We start from the raw sequence: 27,400 nt of genomic DNA, 5'->3' as shown, positions 1-27,400 counted from the left end.
TGACTGTCTTAGAATAGTTTCATTCCAAACCTACTTTATTTAGTGTAAATGTTTTTCTTTGCTTAAGAATTTACTCATTAGCTTAGTCTACTAAGTTACTAAGTTATGTAGCACCTTAGTTTACTCATTCATAAGAAAGAAAATTGTAGGGGCTGGAGCAAAAGCACAGCAGGTAGGGTGTTTGTCTTGCTCACAGCTGACTCAGATTCCATTCCCAGCATCCCATATGGTCCCCTGAGTATCACCAAGGGTAATTCCTGAGCGCAGAGACAGGAATAACCCCTGTGTATCACTGGGTGTGGCCCAAAAAGAAAAGAAAAAAGAAAAGAAGAAAGAAAAAAAAGGAAGGAAGAAAGGAAAGAAAGAAAGAAAGAAAGAAAGAAAGAAAGAAAGAAAGAAAGAAAGAAAGAAAGAAGAAGGAAGGAAGGAAGGAAGGAAGGAAGGAAGGAAGGAAGGAAGGAAGGAAGGAAGGAAGGAAGGGAGGAAGGAAGGGAGGGAGGGAGGGAGGAAAAAATAGAGAAAGAAAGAAAAAGAAAGAAAGAAAGAAAGAAAGAAAGAAAGAAAGAAAGAAAGAAAGAAAGAAAGAAAGAAAGAAAGAAAGGAAGGAAGGAAGGAAGGAAGGAAGGAAGGAAGGAAGGAAGGAAGGAAGAAGAAAGAAAGAAAGAAAGAAAGAAAGAAAGAAAGAAAGAAAGAAAGAAAGAAAGAAAGAAAGAAAGAAAGAAAGAAAGAAAGATAAGAAAAGAAAGAAAATTGTATCCATTGTATAAAGCACTGTCCACCATAAATAATCCCGGTCCAAAATGATTTCCTCACTGATTGTTCTCTAAAGATACTAATCTCCTTGTTTAGTTTGTCCTTAAAATGATACATGTTGGTGACAGAGGGCATGTTTTCAGCTCATAGTCATCTGTGATTTTTAAAATCATACTATGATTTTTATTTAATCATTTTATTTAGTCACTGTGAGATTGTACTGTTAATCATGATTGGGTTTTAGGTATATATTGTTTCAAAACTGATCCTTTCACCAGTGTCCACAGCCCTCCATCAATCCCTGCGCTATTTGGCCCCCATGCACCAGACTGCCTTTACAAGGGGCACTTTAATATATAAGTTTCCGCACTGCGGTTATAGTACTGTGACTGAGAGCTTCATGCATAACATAACATTTTACCACCTTTCAGCACCATCTACTCCACCCATTTCAATGCTTCCCTCCACCACAAATAGTTCCAGCCTCCTTAGGTGGCAGGCTTTCTATTAAGCATCAGCTCTCTTGTTCTTTCTTCCCACTGTCTTTGGGCATTTGTTACTCCACCTTAGGTTTCCTCATACCCCACATATGAGATCATTCAGTATAGGTTTCTCCCTCTGGTTGACTACATTCAGCCTGGGACTTGCTAGGTCCAAAATTGCATGACTTATACGATGATTTTAGAAAGTAACATACACTGTTATAACAATTAATTATCAAAACAACTGTTCATGTGTTTTATTTTAGTATTACATATATCAAGAGGTATTTGTCAGAATGATAATCTTAGTAATCTTATTTTATTTGATAAACACTGCTTTTATCTTTCATAAAAACAATTTTTGCCAAAGATATTGATACATGGTAAAATTCCAAAACAAGATAAATACACACTTATATATGTATATAAATACACACACTTATTATAAATGTATATGTGTTAGTATCAGAAAATATTATTTAATAATAATGGTTAATAATGGTTAACCATTATTTCCTATAACTGATTAATAATGGTTATATCTAAGTGATTAGATTATTAATCCTCCATGTTTATTTTGAAGATTTCTATATTTCCTTACAAAACAAAATTGCTATTTATAAACTTTACAAAATAAAAAAGTTCATAAATAAAAATTCTGTGTCCTACTTTGAATTTTCTTACAGGGTTCATTATTAACTTTTAGGGGGTATTATGCTAATACCAGTCTTTCTTACATGAGAGAAGGAGGAGGAGGAGGAGGAAGAGAAAGAGGAAGAGGAAGAGGACGAGGAGGGAGAGGAGGAGGAGAAGAAGAAACTGACAGTGTTCTGTTACTTGTTTTGGTAAGTAAAAGCTATTTATTATCAGTAAATATACATATGGTGTCTCTCTAGTTATCATGACTCATTTAATTATTCCTTACACCTAGGTTTTATGTTTTCATCTTGTATTTAACTTTCCTATACCTCTGTTCATTTGTGTCAGTATTTCTGTAGACTGACATTCGATTGGGTTATAAAATGGGCACAGTTTAAATTTTAATTGATAATACCAATTTACTTCCCCCCAAAGCTGAAAAAACAAATGATTCTGAATGAAGTTCTTTGTTAGATGAATCTTCAGCAACACTAAATTATTCCATTTATTTTGCAAGTTGTTTTACAGCAGATGAGACATGGAATATTATCACTTAAACTAAAAAATTTATTACTGAGTTCATTCTTATTTCTGTATGACTTACTGGTAAGTTTTATTTCTTCTTTGTAAGTTAATAAATATTTTTCTTGAAGACATTTCCTTTTCAGATAAACTGTTACATACTTTGATATATCAGATAATATGCCTTTGCTAGTCACATACCTAATATATTTTCTCCTGTGTAACCTGTGATTTTTGATTTTGTTTGTAAAATCTATATATAAATATACTTTGGAGGGCTGAAGAGATAGTATAGTGGGTAAGGCACTTGCCTTTAGTGATGCCAAACTGGATTCAAGGCCCAGAACTCCAGGTGGCCTCTGAGTACTGCCAGGAGTGATTACTAAGGAGTGTGCCAGGACTAAGCTCCTAAGCACCGCTGGGTATTGTCCAAAAAGAAAAAAAATTAAAATAATTTAAAAATTCTGAGTTATTATTTTCGTATTACAAAAATTAATGATATTTTAAAATGCATCAACATAGAGCTTTTAATGATTAGGGATGAAATGGAAAACTGAAGCATCAATAAAATATGTTGGCCAGTTTTCCTCACTGACATGTACATTAATTAAGTTATAGCTTGCTCTGTTGGGAAGATTTAAAAGTTGAGACATCAAAAAGTTTCCATAATTATTCAATGAGGTTTTTAATTGAATACACCCATTGCCCTAAATCCACAACCACTTGATTATCTTCCTAAAACCACTGATGTTTCAAATGACTAATCCATTTGATTTTTCCTTCCATCTGAATGCTTTTTTAAAAAGCAATGAAATTAATTATCACAAAAATTATCATGTAATAAAATCAAATATCACTAAAGCTAAAGCAATGATTTTGAAGTTGACTGGAACTTAGCCAGAGTCCATCTTAAAAGTCAAGGGTAACAGTATTCTTATTCTCCTGCCCACTGAGAATTTCAAAGTGCATCATGTAATATCAGAGGCATTTTCTTATGCATCCTGATGCCCCTTTGATTCTTTCCAGCATTACATTCCATATTATGCCTTTGCAAGGCATCCACAAGAATTTCAGCAACCCTTGGGGTGTTCAATTAGAAAAAGTTCAATTAACCTCAATGGTCAATTTCAGTGGCAAAAAAATTTCAATTCCTTTCCAGTAGTAAAAATGGGAAATGCAGTGTTGTGGGGCTGAATCAGCCAAGTTCTCAGACTTGCAATGATTTAAATTTTCTGCCATGATAGAGTTTATCCAGAGAGCAAAAAAGTGATCAGCAAAACACAAACAAAAAAAACAACCAATGTCACTGGAATTCTGTGTTCTAATGATCCTAAAATCAACAGCGCTCTAATCTTTCTGAAATCACATGAATGTATCAGAACTCTTCTTTTTTTTGGTTTTAAGTAGTCTGAGCTCACAGCTGCTACTTGGAGTTAAGAGGATGTTGTAGACTTGAAAACATGACAGCATTGAAACCTATGTTTTTATTTTAAACAATCAAAGGGAATTGATTTTTAAATCATATGTAAACACCTCACTACTCTATGGTTACCTAGTAACATTGTACTATAAAATGTCACTGTGATTCATAAAAGAAAATTGTAAAAAGATATTGGCTATGGTGTGCAAATTCACAAAATCAATTCAAATCTAGTTTACTTATGTGTTTCCTTATGAATGATTGCGGGGAGAGGGGGACAGTAAAACAACTGACCTTTGGCTGACGATCCAGTATGGCAGTGGCAACAGTGGGGGATGAAATTTCAGTGAGCCTCTCAACAATAACGAAAAGCTTTGTGGCCTATCTATAATATAGAAATCTGGAAAAATAATCTGCAATGGAACCATCAGCTCCCACAATACTTACTGATAGGAATTTTGTACCTTAAACAGCCATTCTCTGACAGCAAGAAGTGTCAGCATTTCTGGCTACTAAAAAAAATCTAAGTAGAAAATAGAAAGAAAAAAGATAAAAAAAAAAAAAAAGAAAAAGAAAAAGAAAAAAATTTAAAAAAGAAAAAAATATCTAAGTAGACCAATATTTACACTGGGATTGTGACTCACAGGAAGCATAACCCTGCTCTGAATCCAGTTAAGCTGTCACAGAGAAAACACCAGGTGTCATACCTTCGTTCTGCAGGAGGACACTCTCAGGAACCATGTCAAAGTAGCTCTGTGGGGAAACTGTTTTTTTTGTTTGTTTTTATGCATTTGCTTCAAAACTTTACAGGTCACTAGCAGCAGTGGATCACTGTCAGTAGAGGACCTCCATCCACAGAGAATTCAGCAGTATTTTGTTTATATTCTTTTATTGAATCACCGAGAGAGAGCATTACAATGCTCTTCACAATTGCATTTCAGCCATACAATGTTCCAACAACCATCCCTCCACCAATGTAATGTCCCAGCACCAGTGTTCCCGGTTTCCTTCCCACCCCCTCAATCCACTCCCCACCCCCACCCCACCTGCCTCTATGGCAGGCACCTCTTCTCCCCCCTTTCCCCCATTCCCCGTTCTCTCTCTCTCTCTCTCTCTCTCTCTCTCTCTCTCTCTCTCTCTCTCTCTCTCTCTCTCTCTCTCTCTCTCTCTCCCTCTCTCTCTCTCTCCCCTTTCTCATTTTAGGCATAAAAAGATGGAACACTTCATGAATTTGCATGTCATCCTTGCACAGGGCCATGCTAGTCTTCTTTGTATCATACCAATTTTAATATATGTGCTGTTCAAGCAAGCACAGGAGGAAAAGTTTTCAGTAACAGCAAATGAACTCATTGGTGAAAGAGAAGTTGCCAAAGCACAAGCAACAGACTTAACAGTATCTGGCCTGCATTATAAAAATTCTTTTCTAGCTTTTCAAAGAACTAGAAAAGTACTCGTGAACTTTAGTAATTAACCTGTTGCTATGGATTCCAGACAATGTTCTCAGTATACAAGGATTCCTAAAGACATCTAGTTTAATCCCGAACTGTTCCCAAATCCCTTCCACACATCAGCCTCCTCCAGCAGGAAGGAAACTTTGGATCCTCCAAGATAACATTCCATCTTGGAACAGCTTTAAATGGTAAAATGTTCCTCCTTTAATTAAACCCAAATCTCTTTGCCCTTTTCCCAACCATCTGGAACTAATTCTATCCCTTGGGTCAAAAAAGGCACTCCACTCCATCTTGGTCATGACTCCTTCAGCTGTCTGAAAGGTCTGCTACTACCTGTCTCCTGTCTAAGCTTGTTTCTAAGGCAGCTCAGTATCTGACAAGTTCCCAGTTACTTTCACTCTATATGCCTGCCCTTGTTTAGTTGGTGACCAACCAACTCAGCTCTAACTAACTGCCCTTTAATCACTCAGTTGGAATCATCCTCCTGGGGATAGTGTCAAAGTCTAGAGGATAAAAGTTCAGCCAGATAAGACAAAACCACCCCCCACCTCCCAACCCATATTCTGTCTCCTTAACTTCAGGTGCCATTGCAAGTCTAAATTGTTTCTGTTTGAGTGGTTTTAGGCTGGGAGTTCTCATAGCCCTCTCCTTGAGTTCATTACTTTTCTTGGTGAGTTCACTTCACAGAACTCAAATACATTTTGAGTATGAGATCACCAGTTTATTGTAAAAGGATGAAACTCATACGTAGTCACATTCCATGCCCTATAGCATGCAATTCAACCCGAATCTCCCAATATTCATATTCATTAACTTGGAAGTTCCCCTAAAGTGTCCTTTGGGGGTTTTATAAAGGCTTTACTTCACAGATATGCTTATTAAATCTCTAGCCACTCATGGTTGATATTAAATTCATGCCTCTGTCTCTTGACTAAAGATCAAGGAAATGGGCCAGAGAGATAGTACAGTGGGTAGGGTGTTTGCCTTGCATGCAGCCAACCCAGGTTCGATCCCTGGCATCCCACATGATCCCTGAGCACCACCAGGAGTAATTCCTGAGTGCAGAGCCCGGAGTAACCCCTGAGCATTGCTAGGTGTGACCCAAAACAGAAAAATATAAAGTAAAAATAAAGATTGAGGATGTATATAGACTGAAGGTCTTACCCTTAAAAACCCTCAAGCACAGGCATCCAACCCCCATTCTCTACTGCAGGCCCAAGCCATCTCATTGACACAGGTCTTTTAAGACATAGTTATGGCTCTCATGACTTTAGGAAAATTCATAGGGATTAAGAGCTTAAAAACAACTGGTGGTGGTGCAGGGGGTGGGGGTGAGCGGGTGTCAGAGATAGAACAGGAGGCAGGGCCCTTGCCTCTCACACAGTCTAACCGAGTTTTATCCCCAGCACTTCATATGGTCTCCCAAGCTCACCAAGAGTGATCCCTGAATGCAGATCCAGGTGTGAACCTCTCCCCATCCCCTACCCAAAAAAAAGCAATTGGAATCAAATCAAATATGTTTTAATCATAATTTAAAGTATCACAGTCACACTAGAGAAGCTGATTTCACTCACTCTAGTCTTGACTAGTCACATGCAAGAAGAGTGGCATCAGTGAGGAAAAGCTCTGTAATAGCTACCATTTCGCTCTCTCTTTCTCTGCCTTCCCCTTTTTTGTCTGTCTCTCTCATTCTCCCCCTGACTCCTTTTTCTCTGTCTTTCTCTCTGTCTCTCTGTGTCTGTCTCTCTGTCTCTATTTCTCTGTCTCTGTCTGTCTGTCTGTCTGTCTCTCTCTCTCTCTCTCTCTCACACACACACACAAGGTAGACACATCTATCACAAGGTGCTTACTCCATCTGCTTCCCCACAAAGAGATCGCATGGTTTTGAGAAGCTGCAGTGAAAATGCAGTTAACCGTTGTCACTACAAACTGTGGAGACAATAGGATGGTGTGTTTCTGGAGCACAACTGCACCATTTCCTTTTGGAAAATCTCCTCTCCAACATGGTTTCTGTAGTTCCCAAGTGTTTGGCAACATCCTCCAGCTCTGTTCTAGACTTAGTCAATGTGGTCCTCTATCCCACCAACTACTCACCCCTCACTCACTCTGGTGCAATAATCAGTACTGGGCTCCTAGAAAGACTGTAAGTATCATGTCTGAAATTCCACTGAGAGCTTGGGGAAAGACAACTTTCATGGGTGCTACCATTCTAAGGCTATTAGGGTTGAACAGCCACTGGACAAGAAACAATTAACAACGACACCAATACAGAAGAAACAGAGCCAAGAAACAGAGCAAAGTAGTGAGGTTTGGACCCTGAGCCATGTCATGCTGGAGACTGAACAAGTAAATCTTCCACTTTCTTTGATGAAGATTTTGTTTTGCATTTGAAACTTATAAGAAAATTGGTTCACAGCCAAATCATTGCAAACCAAAATAAGCTCTTATTTCCCAATTGACAGTGCCTAGGCTAAAATGGAATTTGAAAGATCAGAATTTTTCCTTTTGTTCATTGAACAGATAGAAAGTATGCTATTCTAAATTGGCCCGTCTATACGTAAAGCACTACCTGGGTCTGTAGTAAAGAGCTTGACTCAAAAGCTTATTTCAGTCCTTAGTATCCCCATGAACCCAATTGCTTCTACACTTAAAATTACCATTTGGTTGGCCATGAGAGTAAAGGGACTTGACTTGCTGCAGTGAGCCCCTGCTGATCGCCAGCATCACAAGACCCCCACACACTGACAAGACCAACCCTTGAGTTCACAGCTGGGAGTAAGTAACTTCCAAGCACTCCCAGGTCTTTTCCCAAACCCCAAAATAGTTATAACCAACACTTAGAGTATCTCTAGCATAGTCCATTCATGTTCTTCCCCTTGTAGAATGTAGGAATCTTTTTGTTTGTTTGGTTGTTTTTTTTGGGTCACACCTGGAATCACTTCCGGCAGTGCTGGGGGACCATATGGGATTCTGGGGATCAAATCCAGGTTGACCGCCTGCAAGGCAAATACCCTACCCGCTGTACTTACTATTGCTCTAGCCCCCAGAATGCTTAGGAATCTTCAGTGGTGAATTTTTAACAAAAATTGACATGAGTGTTTGAATTGTGCTTCATTCTGATCCACAGGATCCCACAGAAGTCTGAAAGAAGCCAGTAAATAGCATTACAATATTGCATGTCCTGTTTAGCCTGGATTGGGGAATATTTCAATGAATGCCAGTGCTTTTTGAGGTTTCACTATAAAACTACATAACTGCATAAAATTTGTGTTATAAAATACAAGCACGGTTATGTTGGACAACAACCAGCAATGCATTTAGATTTATTTTCCTGCCAGGCAAGATTCAGGGGAATTACAGTGGCCTAATGGATCACATATATTCTCGAAAATCTAGTCCCTCTGCTATAGATTATATGACCAATCAGGACCTCTCAAATCCTTCTCAAAACATAATATGCTTAGTTGAACAGTTAAAGCTTCACTTTGAATAAAAAAAAAATCTCGAAAGCTTCAAGATGCCTCCAGATCCTGCGCCAGGCTTAATTTTAGATCCAGGGCATGCTGAAGGAGGGTGGGGGAGCCATCCACTCACCCAAACAGAGCACTGGCAACCAAAAATCTCCAGAACCCAATCGTGCCTTGCTCTCGGTTGGACTCTACTGGCTCCGGCAAGCCGCATCCAGGAATGAATCTGTTGAAAAACTCAAGTATGCGGGTTTTGTGACCTAAATCTCCAGGATCCCACAGAGTTGGGGATAGGTGACCTCCCTCCATCCTCTGTTCTTCTGGGAGCCTGGCAGTCACACCCATGAACTGCCTCAGGCACCGAATAACCTCATTAACCAGTGATGATTCAGCGACTCATAAATAAATCTCAAAAGAGATCAGTGAAAGCAACCTTGAGACATCTACTCTGTATCACTGAGTGAACCAGGAGTATCACACCACATTGAATGGAATATAAAGTAGAAGGCAACCAATTTGGATTAGAAAAATATTAAAACAAAAGGTCTAACCTATAACAACGGATTAGTAATGTCTTATACTAAGAGCTCAATAGCTCTAGGGTGAGATACAGTAATCTCACTTTCTTCTAAGGAAATAAAACTTTTTTGATAATTTTAATCAGAAATAGCAATACAAAATAAATCATTTCAGGCCTGCTACTGGGGCAGGCTTTGGTGGTGGTTGGGAAATAGAAAATAATGGTGATGAGAAGGAGCAATGGTAGTTGGATTGGTGTTGGAATATTGACTATAGTAAATCACTGCAAACAATTTTATAAAAATTAAATTAAATTTTTTTTTAAAGTTTCACTTTGGACACATGGGAGGAAAAGTCTCAAAAAATCTTTTGACTTATTGGTCCACACCAGGCTGTGCTCAGAGCTCACTTCTGATCTGCAACTTACCCACGATACTATCTCTCTGGTCCACATGAACAAAGTTTTTATGTCCTTTGGTCAAGATGCCTAAACACATCTAAAACTTTGTGATTTGTACCAAATTAATATGGCAGCGATTATCAACATATCATGGTCCCATGACCATTCATCATGTAGCTCTATTCAATTTTCCTATCTTTTATATGTAAAGTACAAGAAACATGAGTATAGGGAAATGCTTTCACAAATAAACTGGAGCTTTCCAAGAAACACCCAAGAGAATAAAAGACGTACTCTTTACTTCTCTAAATTAAAGCAACCAAGGTCAGAGAAATAGTATGTAAGGCAGGGATTTTGCCTTGCACACATTCAACAGGGACTGATTCCCAGCACCCTATATGGTCCCCTGAACTCCACCAGGAGTGATCTCTGAGCACCCAATGCACCCCAGCCCCAAAAGAAAACAGTCCCAGCAATAAAAGACAAAGCATTCAGATACTTATTACCAGGCCTTTCAAAGAAAATCTTTTGTTTGCTCTGCAGTGGTGTGTGAATGGCTCTTCACAGAAATTGTTGTACAATGGCATGATACAACATTTGAAATCACCGATGCTTGGCTTAATATTAGTAACTCTGAAACCTTGACCCTGCCTTAACTTTAATTTATTTATATGTATTCATTGTGTTTTGGAGGCCACGCCCAGCAGTGTTATGTGCTATTTGTGGTGCAACTGAACATTTTTTTGGGGGTGGCACACTTAGTGGTGCTCAGACTTTCCTCCTAGCTCTACACTCGGGAACTACTCCTGGAGGTGCTCACAGGACCACAGGGATGCCTGGGATGAAAGCTGGGTCAGCTGTGCAAGAGCACCTTACCTGCTCTACTACCTCTTTAGGCCCTAAATTGAAATTTTTGCCTTATAAAAACAGTCATTTTTTTCCTTTTTATATATGTGTGTATGTGTGTGCATACATTAAGCATATATAATACATCTAAAACATATTTTGCAACATATTCTTTTCTTCTTGAGAAGAAACAAAGTCTATATTTTGAGATAAAACATTTTAATAATTATTCTCATCAGTTATATAGTATTTCTGAAATTTTACTTAAGAAGAAAGTCATATATTATGTATGTCAAAAAGGTGAGATTAAATCTTTTTTTCTTTTAACAAAAATGTATTTAATATTGAATCCTAAATTTAGAAAAGACTCTACTTGCCTCACCTGTATTCTTATTTCAATTTTATAATAATAAGTCGTCTGTAAAGTAAATATATAAATATAGATTATCATTTGGGCAACGCATATATAAAAAAATTGTTTGCTTGCATGCTATGTTTTTCTTTTTATTCCTTATATTTTATTTTATGAAAGCACTGTTATTCACAAAATTATTCATGGTTTGGTTTTAAACATACAATATTCCATCACCAACCCTGGCATCAGTTTTATCTTCCCTCCACCAGTATTCTCAGGTTCCTTCTCTGATCTCCAGCCCCTAAATTATTTTTAGTAAAAGATAAATGTTCTTTAATGAAGACCACTCAAAAAAAAATAAACAGAATAATTACTAAACTTTACAATGACATTTTCTGGTGACTTTGATTTCTATCTTTTTAAATTTTTTAAACGTCTTAGTAAATTGTGGAAATGTCACTAAAAACCTCCTTCATTTAATCTTACATTTAGGAAAAATTATAAGGTAATTTTTAACTTTGGTGAAAGCTGCTAAAATTATCATTTAATTATAAAAATATTAAAGCCAACAGCAAAAGAAAACAAATCTTTTTCCCTCTAACTTCCTGCATAAACACTGTAAATTCAGAAGACTTTATTTGTAGTTTGTCAGTGCTTCCAAGTATATGTTAGACTTTACTAAAATTACCTTTTCTATTAACTTTGGTTTGAGTTAGCCTACAAGAAGAGTAGATTTAGGAGAAAATCAACATGAACCAAGTTGGACAGAAAACAAAGAGGCCATAAAAATTTATTCTATAACATGTTTATAAATTTACTTAATAAAACATTTGGTGCTACTTCTTTGGCACGGAAATTATGCAAAATTCTCACTAAAATTCTATGTCCATAGCTATTAACTCTGTAATTATAAAATAATGACTTTACTGTGAGTGTAAACTATCACTAAACTAAACATAAAATAAACTAAGTGCAGCATATCACTGAAGACTGCATTTGTTCAAGAAAAAAATAAAGAACAAAATATTAAACATTCAAGCTATACTTTAGGATTCACAGCCCCAATATAAATCACAAACTGGACTTTCTACTGGTGCCCAAAGTGAGCTGGACAAAGTCAATCTCATGAGACTGAGCCCTTAACCTGTGGGATCTGACATAGTACCTATATATGGCAGCAGTCAGAATTGAGTTCCTTGTTTTGCAGTGTGAGAAAAAGCACACATGGATGGATCTATTAAATGTCTGGGCTCTTTAAAAATCAAACATAAATCACAGATATGGGAAAAACTATGGTTGCTCCTATATTTCTTTGAAGTACTAGAGTTTGGGAGAGGGGAGAAATGGATCGATTGAGTCAGCCCTTGGTCATTCCTTAACTCTCTTTTGCCTGAGCTTTGCCTCCAGATGCCTTTTTTGCCCAGCCCCAGGTCCTGTGCTCCCCACTATGCCCTGTCCAGCTGACCACAGGCAGCTCTGGCCAAAACACTCATTTTCTTTGGAACACACTTCATTGGCTAGCACAGTATTTTAAATGTGGATCATCTGCCAAAACACAGAGTCTAAGCCTGGGCTTGATTGTCTGAGTCTGGCTTGGCATCACTGCCACCTTGTCCTTAGTCCCTCTATACACAAAGGTGAGGCCAGGATTGCTCTGCCCAGTGCCCTCACCCCCACTGGGTTCCATGCTGAAGTTCACTTACAGATAAAACAGGGAGCAGAAGCTATTATAAGGCTGTTTAAAATTGATAATGTGGTCAGAAGTGGGAAGAAAAATATGAAGGTTTCAGCAACTTCCTTCCAGTTCCTAGAATTTACTTCAGTGCTGTAAGGCACCAAAAGAAAGCCAAAAGTTACTTCTTTGGTTTCATAAAATACCTGGGCAGTCAACTTAGCAAATAGGATAGAGTCTCTGGTGCGGATATTAGCCACAGACACTGGCTGTGTCCTAGAATTAGAGATGGAGACTTGGGTTGTCTTTGAGAAGTCCTTTACTCACATCTTTCCAATGTGGCATAAATCCGAAACTCCCCATGCTTTAATAGACACAATAATTCTATTCTTCTGACCAAATCCTAAACTTATGAAGCATTTCTTATAAAGAATTCAATTTCCAATTTCTTTTAAATAATATTCTACCATGGAAAACTGTACTGGAGTGATAGCACAGTGGGTGGGGCGTTTGCCTTGCATGCAGCCCACCCAGGTTCTGTTCCTCTGTCTCTTTCAGAAAGCCCGGCAAACTACCCAGAGTATCCTGCCCACTCGGCAGAGCATGGCAAGTTATCCATGGCATATTCAATATGCCAAAAATAGTAATAACAAGTCTCACAACGGAGACATTACTGGTGCCCACTCGAGCAAATCGATGGACAACAGGAGACAGTGCTGCAGTGATACAGTGCTACTGGGGAAAACTAGACTCTCATTCTATACAGTATGTATTGCCTTTAGCCACTCCCCCATTGCAGTACTTAGTTAGCAGTGGCAAAGGTTCCTTAAATTTGTAAAAGCAAAGGCATTTTTCTGTACCTTCTTCACTTGTCTGGTGCTCTGTATGCACTTGAACCTGAAAATCCTGATTTACTTCTTTTCTGGCCATTTCCACTTACCCTCTTTGATCTCAAGTACCAACTAATCCTCACCTTAACTCCTGTTTACAGGCATCTTAACCCAGGTACCAACATGCTCTTACTGCCTCCACTCAATGAAGTTCCCTACTATCTCTTGAGTGTGAACTCTTCATGATGAAAAGCAAGTGAAATTATTATTTTTGCATCAAAACAACTATTAATAACTTAGAAAGTTGAATAAAATGCATGCCCCACTTAAGATGCAAAACTATACTGTAAAGTTTTACCTTAGCTGGTGGCCAGTGCTTGAAGCTTGTCCATTGAGGAACTCACTGAATTATGAATTTTTCACATAATTATGAAAATTAAGAAGTCAGGGTATGAGAAATCCTGAAAATGTTATACTCCTTACAAGTCAGATACAAGCAGAGAACTCTTCTACACACACACACACATAAATTAAAACTGATAAAAAGTAATTGTACTTATTTTCTTAAAAAATTAATTTATTTTTTCAATTTCCCAAGGGGAAATTTTATATAAACAGTATAAACACTTTATATAAACAGTATGGTTTACAAAGTTGTTCATGATTATTTGTTATAGCTATCCGGTATTCCAACACCAGTCCCACCACCATTACACCTTCCTTCACCATTGTCTCCAATTTTCCCAACCACCTCTTAAGTCTTCCCTCATAGCAGGTCATAGCATATAAATAGCATAATTAATTAATTAATTATATTAATCAATAATTTATTTATTAATAGTGCTTGTTATCAATAATATCCTATGAGAATGATCAAAAAATGTTTCCTTAGGAGAAAAGTAGTGAAGATTGCTATATCTCACCATCAAGCCATTAAGATTTTGTATAAGAGATGACAAAGATGTTGTTAAAGGTTTATATTTTGTTAATTGGGATTCATTTTTATTTTTTGTATTTATATTTTGTTAATTGGGATTTGTTGCCTGCTATGATTAGGAATTATACTTCTAAAGAAAGAATTTCTGTGATTATAATGAATCATAATACCCATATTCCTAACATATATTTATAATTTATGTTCATAATATTCAGTATCTACAGGTTCAGATATCGGGATATTGTTATGATAGAGGTGCTCTTCAAAACTCTGGATAATCTTTCTTTGGGGTAAAATAAGAAAGTTGGCTTGACTTTTACTTGGCACAGCTATTTGACAGGTTTAGCTGATTGGAAATTTTCTGATTCTTTCCATCCAACTAAAGCCATAACCTGAATTTCTTGAGTGCAACCCCTGAATACCTTGGTTACAAGGAACTCAGAGAAATATCCAAATCTGTGTGTCATAACCAAACAGATGCTCCCATGCTGTTGTTTAATAATGCAGTATGACTAAGTTCAAGTCTACAAAATACATAACCGATTGATAAGCCCACAGTTCACCTAAGAGAATCATTGACTGTTCTCACTAGAGAAACACATAAGTATTTCATATTGGTCAAGGTCTCACTAGGGTAATGAAAAAGAGTTAAACACTTATTCTTAGGTGAAGATTTTCCAAATTACAGGGGATTTGGAACAAGGGAAAAAATAAATAACTTTTTGAAACTTATACCTTGAACAGGTGCAAGGGAAAAAATAGTTTTTTGAAACTTATGTGAAGGACATATAGTTTGAATTTGTGACCATAAATGTGAACCTTATCTGTTGTGCCATAAATGTGAACCCTATCTGTTGTGCAGACAGCAGGCATATACAGGAAGAAAGAAACACCTCAGAGAAATAGGGACTAGTAAGGGTGCCCAAGATTAAGTATTTTAATCCTCAAATACTGTGTTTGGGTCACTGTCAACACACTCAGCATTTTAGAATCAACCTGCATTGTAGGGTAAGCCCTAGAGAAAAAGAACAAGGCGTGCTTTCTCATCTAATTTCTAACCTAGTGCCTGACTGTTGGCTTGAATTGGTTGAGTCATGAAATGCTGGAAATATTTTTGGGATTGGGATATACAGTGTGACAAGACTGAACTTCCTTAAGCCCTGGGATTCCAGAAAGAACTCCCTAATCCAAGATGATTCCTGAGCATCTTGCCATTGCTGAGATTAAGAGTAAGAGAGTTCAGGGATGCACCCCAAAGCAAACAACTTGAAGTTTTTATCTTCAGCTGGGGGAGTCACAAGAGACTGGAAAGGGTAGAATGTGAATTAGGGGTAGGTTTTTGTTGTCTGCTTTGTTTGATGGTCTCAGAAGAATTAAACCCAAGGCCTCATGCATTCAAGGCATATACTCTACTGTTGAACTACATCCCTGGCCTAGCCATTATATTGTTTTAGAAAAATGTACCTAGGGAGCAAGGCATATAGAGGACCCCAATTCTATCCCCAGCATTGCTTATGGTCCCTTGAACACCACCAGGAATGATCCTTGAGCACAGACCCAGGAGTATGCCCCAAGCACAGCTCAGTGTGGCGCACCCCCCCCAACTCACATACACACATACACACACATACACACGAGATATTCCTATACATAATCTATTGTTCTGGATGAAATCTCTCTATATTCGGTTTGAGCCATTGACTCGAAACCAGTGTACAGTATCTAACAGAAACTTTATATACTTATTTTTCCCAGCATAGTTTAAATAAATAACAGTGAGATTAGCAAACTTTTATATTAAAAGCTTTAATAGACTTTCTGGCAAGAGCAATTGTAGGTACTCAACTTAAATGAGTTCAGGGTATAAGTAGAAAGTTACCTTGAACTTCCATGCAAAATATATGTCCACTTCTCTCTTTTATCCAAATAACATTCAGAATGTCAACTCAGCCTCACCTTCCAAGTTCTCAGTCTTTGTTTCATAAATGATTAGGTGATTAAACAAAACTAAATACACTTAACTGGCACTGGCCAGACCTTAGGCAAGATTCACTTTTCCAGGAGGCCCTGGACTTGCTAATGCCTCCTCCGAGGGCCTTCCTTCTCAATCAATTGTCCCACTATGATCTACTCACGCACTCTCCACAGTCTGTCTACTGCTCTACTGTTTTCTGAACAGCCCTTTGCCTCTGGCCTCTCAGACACTGGTACATGGCACCAAGCACATGTGGTGCCCTACTATATGTGGTTCCTGAACACATGTGATGCCCACAACTTCCATCTTGAGATGTGGACTTGCATATCTAATGCCAGAATGTGTACTGGGGCTCCTCCACCACTCTGGAAAAGCTCACATTCTCTCTTGAGCTTGTTCTCTCTCTCTCTCTCTCTCTCTCTCTCTCTCTCTCTCTCTCTCTCTCTCTCTCTCTCTCTTTCTCTCCCTTCCTCTCTAATCTCTCTCCCTCTCTCCTCCAGTCTCACTCACTCTCTCCCCCCTTCCCTCTCTCTCTCCTCACCTTTCCTCCACACTTCCAGATAAAATCAGCTTTAATTATTTTTAAATCTCTTTAAAAATAATTCTATACCTAGATGAATATCCTCTATTTAACAAAATTAGTAACTCAAACAGCAAACAGGAACAGGAATCCTCTTTGCACACTTGCAACACTAGTGAAGGTTCTCCCCGCCAGTACTTCCTGGATCTGGCCCAGTCAGGTTAGTAAACAAAGGCCAACAGTGGACAGAGTCATCAGCAGAAGATGTCCATATTTGGTCCAGAATTTTTTGATAATCGTTTAAGACATAACCTTAAATTTTATTTTATTTTTTAGAAATTACATTTTAGTATAGTTTTTTTTTTTAAAAAAAGGGGGGGCATACAAATAGAAGTACTGAGGAAACCTGGGGCCATTCCTGGTAAAACTTAGCCGAACAGTGGTGTGAACTTGATGACTCAGTGGTGGGCACAAGAGGGCCACCAGAGCCCCACCAGACAGTGTCAAGGCATGGGAAAACAGTTCTGGGACTCAAACTCAGGACCTCAAACATGCAAGGCATATGCTCTAGCACTTGTGCCCTATCCCTGGCCCTGCTCATCCTCTTCTAATATTCATCATACTTCCAACCTGATGACTCCCATGAAATATTCAATAGCTCCAGCAAAGCCAAATCCACAGCAACTGTATTGATGGTGAACAATGGCATCCACTACATTAAAGTAATGGATGTACTAAGTAATGAAATATCATTCCAGGTTGATAATCTTCTTCAGAAAGCATATGCCTCTTTCAATAAGTCATTATACCAGTCTGGTTGCATTATATAGACTTAAAACAAACACACTAGAACGTTTAGGTGGAGTAGAATTATCATCAGTAAAATGGCTCCCTTCTGCACAAACCCCAATCTTGTTTAGCTTACTGCACTTGGATTCAATGCTTCTTCTCAAACCTTTGAGCTTCACCTATGATGTTAGCAAATTACAACGGAACTCTTTACAACTGCAAGGAAAAGACAATAGGAGATGATAGTCACAGCTATTCAGATCCAAGCATAAAAAACAAGAAAAAGTTGCCATCTCTTCTGAAATAACTCTATCTCTCCATGCAATTCATATCAGAGATCCCAAGCCTGGGAGCACAGAGTACTTCTAGCAGCCCCAGTTGTATACCAAGCACTTCAGAGGCGATTCACTGTTCTCGTGCCAGCCTGTGCAAGGCTGTCTTTGGCTCAGGAAGGAATTGTGATCTGATTCATCAGATAGGGCTGTGGGATTGGTTTCACTCGAAAGAAATGGCATGAGCTCCAGGTAATTTATGTAGGAAAAAAATAACCCCGTGTCTCTTTCCAAGAAGCTCTGATGGAATCAATGCCAGGCTGAAGGTCGTCCCGTGTCCTGCCTGCAGCCCTGCCCCTGCACTTCACCCATGACTGAATGAAGGACTCACTTCTCTGGTTTTTCACGTTCCAGGGACTCCTTTGCACTTCTCCTTCCATTATAGGCAGAATTTGTTGCTTTTTTATATTAAGCAATTTCTGTTATGGAGCTTAAAAAAATTTTTATTATATAAAATAGTTCACAATATTTGATTACATTTAATATTCGAACACCAATCCCACCAACATTACCCCACCACCATATTTTGGATGTTTCCATTTCAAACCCCAACCTTTCCTCCAAGGCAAAACCAAAGTAATATATTTTGTATTGTTTGTTATGAAAAACCACTGAAAATGCTACAAAAAAGTTTCCTTAGAGGAAAGAGTGTGAAGATTGTTGTATTTCACTGAGGGGCCATTAAGCCCTTCTATAAGAAATCACTAGAATGTTGTTAAAGGTTGAACCTTGTGTGCATATATATAGCACTGTACCCTCGTTCATCGATTTGCTCGAGTGGGCACCAGTAACATCTCCATTGTGAGACTTTTTGTTTCTGTTTTTGGCTTATCGAATATGCCACAGGTAGCTTGCCAAGTTCTGATGTGCGGGCGGGATACTTTCAGTACCTTGCCGGGCTCTCTGAGAGAAACAGAGGAATCGAACCCGGTCGGCCACATGCAAGGCAAATGCCCTATCTGCTGTGCTATGGCTCCAGTCCACATATATATATATATATATATATATGTACATATATATACAAACACATATATACACATATTTATCACTGTGTGTGTATATATATATATATACATATATATCTCACTGTATCTCTGTCATCCTGTTCATTGATTTCCTTGAACAGGTGCCAGTAACATCTTCATTTGTCCCTGTCACATGCTAGTGTAGCCCAATGGCATCTGCTTGCTCCAGGAACATGAAAAGCACATTGTTGTTACTGTTTTTGGCATATTAAATACATATTCTGTAAAAAAAATTTCCTTCTAAGATTATTATTATAATTATTATAATTGCTTCTAAGTAGGAGGTAACCACCTCCTACTTTGAACCCCTCAAATGTTGTGCAGTACTCTTGATGGTGTGAGGTACGAAGTGTCACATGGCCACAAATGCAGCTGCTCAGTCCAGAAATAGGTTCACTCATGGGTGAGGCTCCACCGGGGCATGTGGAGAGTGGCCATGAGCATGTGGCGGTGGAGTTGTGGAGGTTTTCGGCTGCGGGGCTGGGTCCCTTGGGGCAGGAAGGGGTCTCACCCACCCCACTCCCAAATGCCCCTGTTATGGAACTGTTTTAATGTGCCTTCTCTCCCCATTGTTTATTTACATATAAGGAAGAATTCAATGAGGCCTATATAGGAGCATATTTTCAACATAATAAATAAGAACTGCTAGAATAAAAAATAACCACTGGGAACAGCTACACATTTATATCCTTTTAGTACTATTAATACAAAGTGAAGGCTGCTGAAGGGGAAGCACAACAAGAAAGTATTATTTTATTCTACTTTATGAAATAGTTTTGGAATAGAGAAAAAATGTGCATCTAATAACAATCTGTAAATAAAAACATCTTAGTAAACCTGAAGTTACCCTTACAGATGACAGGGAAAGCTATCAATTTATGAATTCAAATGTTGGATAAATCTTCAATTTGTAATGAAAACATTTCATCATTCTTACCAAATTCCATACGAGAAAAATAGTCAAATAAATGTTGGTATTGAAAGCAAAGTTAAATTACAAATAAGTTTTAGTGTTAACTTTAAAATTTATTTTCATAGAAAAATACAAAAACATTATTATTTCATGTGTATTTCAGATTAATTTTCTAAATATAGACCACAAAAAAGCATAAAATCACCATTTCAAATTAAGACAAAATTCATTGAAACTTAAGAAACAACTTACATTTTTTAAGTTGTGCAAATAAACATAAGCTAAATTCATGCAAATTCCATCTTGTCAGGTGCTTCTACCAACTAAAGTTCAAGTTAGACTCAGAAATGTTTGAAATGCTATAAAATAGTAATACTGGTATAAAGATGTTTTAAATTTGAACATTTGTGGCTATGAAGGGTAAATGTATTAAATTTTTATACAGTCAGGACTGGTGCGACAGCACAGCAGGTAGGGTGTTTGCCTTGCATGTGATCAGCCTGGGTTCGATTCACAGCATCCCATATGGTCCCCTGAGCACTGTCAAGAGTGATTCCTGAGTGCAGAGTCAAGAGTATCCCCTGTGCACTGCTGGGTGTGACCCCCCAAAAAGTAAGTTTTTATACAGTCAATAATTTCTAAAAATTCTTTACAAAAATGGAGTTGAAAATTTTTCTTCGAAAAGTATTATAGTTTACCTACAAAACTATTACTACTTAAATTTATATATATATGTATATATAAATCTTAAAATGTCTTAAAATTTGCCTTATATATCTAGTGCCAGAGAGTTGAACCATGGTCAGTAACATGTATGCCCAATGCCTTACCCCCGTACTATCTCTCAACCAGAAATATTTTATTGCAGTCTTATTAATTGTAAGAAATTGCCCCTCTTTGGTAGAATATGTTAATAATGGGAGAGGCTATGGATATATGGGGGCAGAAGGACTGATGGGAAATATCTATATTTTATGCTTTTTTTCTGTGAGCCTAAATGTATCTGAAAAGTGAAAGTTTAAAGGGAATTTTATATGTACTATTATAAAAATTGCTAAGTAGACATCAAATCATCCTCCTCATTAGTTTTGTACTCAAACTTATGCCCAAGATTCTATTATCAAAAGAAGAAGCAAAGGGTGCATTATTCAAAGTTATGGCATATAAATTTCTTCCTCATTTAGTCTTAAAGCTAAGTAATTAAATTGTGTAATGCCAATGTATAACAAAGATTTTATAAGTGTTTTTTTCCTTTCTATAAGTTCCCAATTGAGAGAAGAAAACTTGGCTTTTCTTTTCTTACTAAGATGGTTGTCAAATCACCAAGTGCTCTTAGCAAAACAAAGGTACCTGATCCCGACCCTCAGTTTCTCAGTAGTGACCTGGGATAAGGCCTAAAGATTGGCATTGCTAACAAACCTGAGATTCTGCTGCTGCTGCTGCTGCTAGTTTACAAGCTGAGACCTATTATCTATCTAATATCTATCTATCTATTCATCTATCTGTATCAGTAAATTCCAGCAAATTTTTTTGGTTTAATATCCGAAAAAACAAACTTCTGTATATATAGGAAGCAAAAGGTTTTATAGACTCCTAAGAATGAAGTATATAACTTAGCAAAATTCTAAAGTAAATAGATTTGTAAATATGCACATACCTATACATGCATATTACCTATACATGTAGTTGTGATGGGCAAGTTTATGACACTTTAAAATGGTGTCACTACTAACAATGCTGTCTAGAATAGGTATAGATATTAGGAATGATATCTAATAGTAATTATATTATGTTACATGTTGTACATGTATGAAGAATAAATTCTAGGAAACAAAATTATATTATAATTTTTCATGGTATTTCTTGCTTGTTAAAATAAAAAATATTTATTTTACTTAATTAAAAAATATCCTCCAATTTTAATCAAAAGCAGGTGGAGTTGCTTTTTCTACCTTAATTACTGAAAAATGGCAGTTATCAGCCCATAGCTGTTAGACTATATTGCTTCCTATTGAACATAAAATAGTTGACAGATATTCACAAATTTCATCAAGAATGAGATAAAACGAAAAGATTTGAAGCTATAAAAGAAGTTCAAGATTATTTAAAATCTGTAAAAAGTTTGATCAAGTGATGTATTTAATCCAAAACTGTCATTTCTTTGATTTTGAACTAAATAAGTCAGGAGCTTTGATATCACCTATATGTAGGCACAGAAAAAAACAATGGTAAAAATTCTACTAGAATATTTCATTATCCTTATGTTCATCTATCTCCCCAAAATAGTCTTTTATAGATTAATTATTTTCCTCATAATACTTTGTGAGGAAAGATTTGAAGTTTGGGGTATGTATATATACCAAAATATGTAGCATATATAGTCTGATGTATATATACACCTTCCCAAATCAGAACATATACCAGCAGATATATGTATAGATCCTATATGTTTCTAGCTATAAGATCTCTCTTTCTCTCTCTGTCTATTTAAATATATAAGATCTCTCTCTATATCTATATATCTATATATGGAAAGATATATATATACCTTCAAGAAGTACATGATACTAAAAAACATGGTTATTTAAAATTAAATAGAATTTTAAATCTAAATTTTAAATTAATATTTAATAAATTTAAATATTAATATTTAAAATATCTTAATATCTTAATATTTGAAATTATATCTGCCAAGTCTAAGACTAGGAAAAAACTAAATCATAGCCATTAAGAATATTTAAAATACTGAAGTATTATACTTAATTAAACAAGTGAAGATTTTATGTTCTGTAAATAATTTTATATATATATAATATATCAGACTCATTAATTATTTTCTAGTAGACAGCATGAAGAATTGTTGAGATAAGAAGTGGAATTTAGAAATAAATAAAGAATTTAGAAATAAATGTTTCTATTTGAAATTTAAAAAATGAAACATCACTAAGTTCACAAATTTTCTGAAAATTAAGATTTGTAAGTAATTATGAAACTTAAAAGATCAGGTTACTATAAGGAAATATTACAAAAGTACAAAAATTCTAGTTAGGTTTATCCTTTCCCAGAAGCTTACTCCTGGCTTTATGCTCAGGAATCACTCCTGATGGTACTCAGGGACTATTTGTGGTGCCAGGGATCAAACCAGTGTTGGATCAAACCAGTGTCAGCTGCTTTCAAGGCAGGCACCATAACCCACACTATCTTTCTGGTCCAAGAAAGTCGTTTTAACTGAAGCCTTGTGTTAAAATAGTTGAGATACCCTAAACGTCGAAAATAGGGCATGTTAACTGGGGACACTGGTGCTGGGAAATATGTACTGGGGGAGGGATGGATGTTGGAAGACTGTATGACAGAAACCTGATCATAGACAGCTTTGTAAAGGACTATCTCACAGTGATTTAATAAAATAATCATTTAAAAAGTAAATAAATAATGAAATTATCTGATGATAATAGTTTACAATATTCAAATAACTACAAGGGCTATGGAAACAAAAAATTTTATAAGACTAACAAAGAAGTAAAACTTACATATGCCATTACAGTTAGGCACAGAATATGTGACTATGGAGATAAGTTTATGCATATTTCCCAAATATTTCAGGCGATATATGAAAATTAAAAACATACAGATTATCTAAAATTAAAATTGAACTAAATATCTAATGTTACAGGATGGGAGATGTGTGTTGAAAGTAGACTAAGGACCAAACATAATGGTCTCTCAGTATCTATATTGCAAACCATGACAACCGAAGTAGAGAGAGAGTAAGGAGGAAGGTAGCAGGATCTTGCCCTCACTGCAGAGCCTGACAAGCTACCCATGGAGTATTTGATATGCCAAAAACAGTAACAACAAGTCTCATCATGAAGACGTTACTGGTTTCTGCTCGAGCAAATCGATGAGCAACAGGATGATAGTGCTAGAGTGATATACATGATGTTATATCAGTAGCTGGGGCATTTGCTTTGCATGCTGCCGGTCCAGGTTTGATTCCTCCGTCCCTCTCAGAGAGCCTGGCAAGCTACCAAGAGTATCCTACCCGCACAGCAGAGCCTGGCAAGTTACCCGTGGTATATTCAATATGCCAAAAACAGTATCAAGTCTCACAATGGAGACGTTACTGGTGCCCACTCAAGCAAATCGATGAACAATGGGACAACAGCGCTACAGTGCTACAGTTATATCTAGCAATTCTGACTAGACAAATATTTGCAGTAAATCATAACCATTCAAAATACTTTAGGTTCTGGGGCAGAACCTAAAGTATATCACAGCGGGTAGGGCACTTGCCTTGCAAGTGGCAGACCTAGGTTCCATCACTGGCATCCCATACATTCCCCTGAGCCCTGCCAGGAATGACCCCTGAGCATAGAACCAAGAGTAACACCTAAGTATCAGCTGTGTGACCCCAAAACAAAACAGCAACAAAAACAAGAAAATATTTGAGTGCTATATTTAAGTAATTTTGTGTCCTAGTGGAGATTGATTGTACAGGTTAAGACACTTGCCTTGCCTGTGCCCAACTCCAGGTCAATTCCTGGCAAGCCATGGTTTACCCAAGCATTGCAAGGAGCAGCCCCTGAGCACAGATCTGAAAGTAGTTCCCAAGGACAGCCAGATATGGCCCCAAACTAAATATATATATATTATATATATATATATATGCCCATTTAAAAAAATAAAATTTATGTATCCACTGATATTTTTGCCTTGTCATTGATTTTGCAATGAGCTTTCTCAAACCTAATTTAGGAGAAATCTAGCTTGGAGAATACAATTTCAAAATGTTAAGAGTTAAATAATAATACAACTATAAGTTTGAGAAAGCACCCTATAAGAGCTGTTATTTTCCAACATTTATCATAGAATATTTTTAGAAAATTATAAAAGAGAAAAAGTGACTAGTATTCAGAGTTCACGCATGTCTTCAGTATCAGCCCTTACATATCACATTTGCTAGCTGATTTGCAAAGGTGGGGAGCATGCATGAAAGGCAGACTGAGAGACAGGGTCAAGCAGCTGGATGAAGATCTGCACTTGGAGAAGGCAGCTTCCAAAAGGCATGAAAATATGCCTTAATCAATTTGGATGCTTTCTTCTTTGGTCATGAAAAATAAAAATTGCAAACATCTCTTCCTATCCCATGGTGCTACGTTCAAAACAATGTTCTGTATAGAAGCAAAAGAGGATACCCAAGTTAAATGTTCTTTGGTTAAGTCCCAATAATATCTGAAAACTTCAAAAAATCTCTGGAACTCAAACAGCAATGGGTGCTTTTAAACTACAACAAAAGATTCTTCAGATTTAAAAGCAGCTAAAGTTATATATGTCATGATTTGGGGAGGAGGGGAAGGTTCACCCCAATAGTGCTCAGGGGATCCATGTGGGGTATATTCAGCCAACTGACCAAGACAGTTTAATGCCAGGGTCCACGGAACATGGTGCCACTGAGTCCTGAGGTGTCAGGGAATACCCAGTCACTCAGCAGAGCTCAGAAACCATTAAGTCAAACCCCATTTGGTGGTTCTCAGGAATCCACATGGTGCCAGAGATTGAAGAGAGGTCAAACACAAGCAAAGAACATGGCCTTGTGCATGTGTGAACATCCCAGCCCATGGAGCCATGATTTTATTCACCACTTAGGGGAAAATTTACACTACTATCAAAAGACACTACAAAAAATATTTTGATATATATATTTTACAGTCTGAGTATAAATAGCTAACCCAAAGGACGTCTTACTAGCTGGCCTTTGAAAACTCCTAAGCACACAGTTTGTAAAGCACTGACAAAACAGCTGTGACATTCCTACAAGTAAGACACAAGTTGAGGCATTAACCACTTAACCACTGCAACTTTTTGTCTTAACAGAAAAAAGGGGAGAGGGAGGCTGGATGGATAATATAGTGAGTAAGTCATTGGCATTGCATGCAGGTGACCCAGGTTCAATCCCAAGCACTCCATATGGTCCCCTGAACATGGCCAGAAGTGATCCCTGAGTGAAGAGTCAGGAGGAAAGCCTGAGGACCACCAGGTGTGGCAGAATGACAAACAAACAAACAAACAAACAAACAAACAAAAAAAGATACTAAGCCAACTCAGTGCAATAATATGAGTTCATTTACAATGCAGTCCCGGAGAGTACATTAGTACACTGGTGATGAGAGTGGTCTTGGAATTATGTGCATAAGAAACCAGTACCACTAGTAATGTAAACCAAAGAACCTCAATAAAACATCTAAAAATAAATAAAATGCAGTCTTTACATTATAATCAACACCTTCAGCTGTCTTAAAATTCACAAATCTAAAAATGTAAAATATTTGCAGATGAGAAAAATAAATAAATCTTGCCATTGTATGTTTGTGCGGAATCAAAAGGTGGCATCTCCTTTAAAGATCCACTGACCCTTAAAAAATATTTTTTAAAAGGTTAGGTGTGAAGAGGCTGTGTGAAATCAGTGGAGTTCTTCATTCAATGTCAGTCTTCACCAGGAAGTCAGTGCTCTCTGCATCCAACAGACTAAATTCCACAAGGATATTCTGCTCAAATACAACCACCCAACACCAGAATAAGATGTTCAAAGAGCAACACATCTGCTTCTTTTCCTTCAATTCACACTGCTAACCTTCCTATTTATTTACTAGTTGGATAGTTAAAAGTTTATGTTGTGAAGCCACAATGTAATGATTTTTATGTCTTTCAATCCTCATCATCTTCTTGGCACAAAAAACACAAACTGACATTTCTTTTTATTTCTGTTAAATCCATCATCCACTCATTCTGCTTGTGTAAATTCTCTGGGTGCTGTTGTCATTTCAAATGACTGCATCTAAGGCACAATTTGAAATAAATAACCCACCATCTGCCACAAGTGGACCCAAGCTCTCTCATTCATGAATACACCTTCACTACATGACCGGCCTCTCTGATGCTGTCCCTCCAAGGGACTCTGGGACATCGGTGTGGTCCAAGGCTTACCCTTTCCCACACCTGTTTCCTTTTTATTTCATTACATAATTGATAGAGATGCCTGAAGTGATGTGTTAGCATCCAAGATGTGTTAGCATCGTTCATTTCCAATTGGCTTCAGATGAGAACAAACTATTCCAAACATATAGGAACATTAGGCAAAATAGTAAGGCACAATCGATCGCACCTTATCTTTGGAATCTATTCAAGTGCCAAACAATGCCAGAATGCTTCATAATAAAAATGTCAAAAGAAAGACCATCCAAAGTGGAGCAAGAAATGGGAGAAGTACCCTCAGTTCAATGTAAAGGTATAAATTCATAAAGATATAAATTCTTGTTTGATTTTGTGATTTTTTATTTATAACAAATATCATAATGATAAACAATATGAAATTATTATCAATCCTCAGCTCCTGGCACAGTGCTCTTAGCACAAGGAGCGTCTTCTCTTACATTCAAACTTTGATCCTGGTTCCTGACATAGTGCTTCTTCAACTCTAAACTTTCCTAAGCAGTAAGTGAATTAGGAACTGCTCATTTAATGAGATGACTCTGCATGGGCCCTGGGTGGCTCCT

General features: G+C 37.2%; 1 protein-coding gene and 1 non-coding gene across 4 annotated transcripts in view; both read right to left on the bottom strand.

Moving 5' to 3' along the window:
* PIEZO2 (piezo type mechanosensitive ion channel component 2) overlaps window positions 1-27,400 on the bottom strand; it is a 455,202-nt gene that overhangs the window by 393,003 nt on the left and 34,799 nt on the right. The gene's annotated exons all lie outside the window — the stretch shown is intronic.
* Window positions 5,024-5,129, bottom strand: LOC129402833 (U6 spliceosomal RNA). The gene has a single exon (XR_008628873.1). It is a non-coding gene; the product is annotated as a U6 spliceosomal RNA (small nuclear RNA).

Source organism: Sorex araneus, chromosome 2, assembly GCF_027595985.1.
Source record: "Sorex araneus isolate mSorAra2 chromosome 2, mSorAra2.pri, whole genome shotgun sequence".
Classification (NCBI taxonomy): domain Eukaryota; kingdom Metazoa; phylum Chordata; class Mammalia; order Eulipotyphla; family Soricidae; genus Sorex; species Sorex araneus.
Note: the sequence above shows the minus strand (reverse complement) of the source record. Positions and strands in the feature narration are given on the sequence as shown.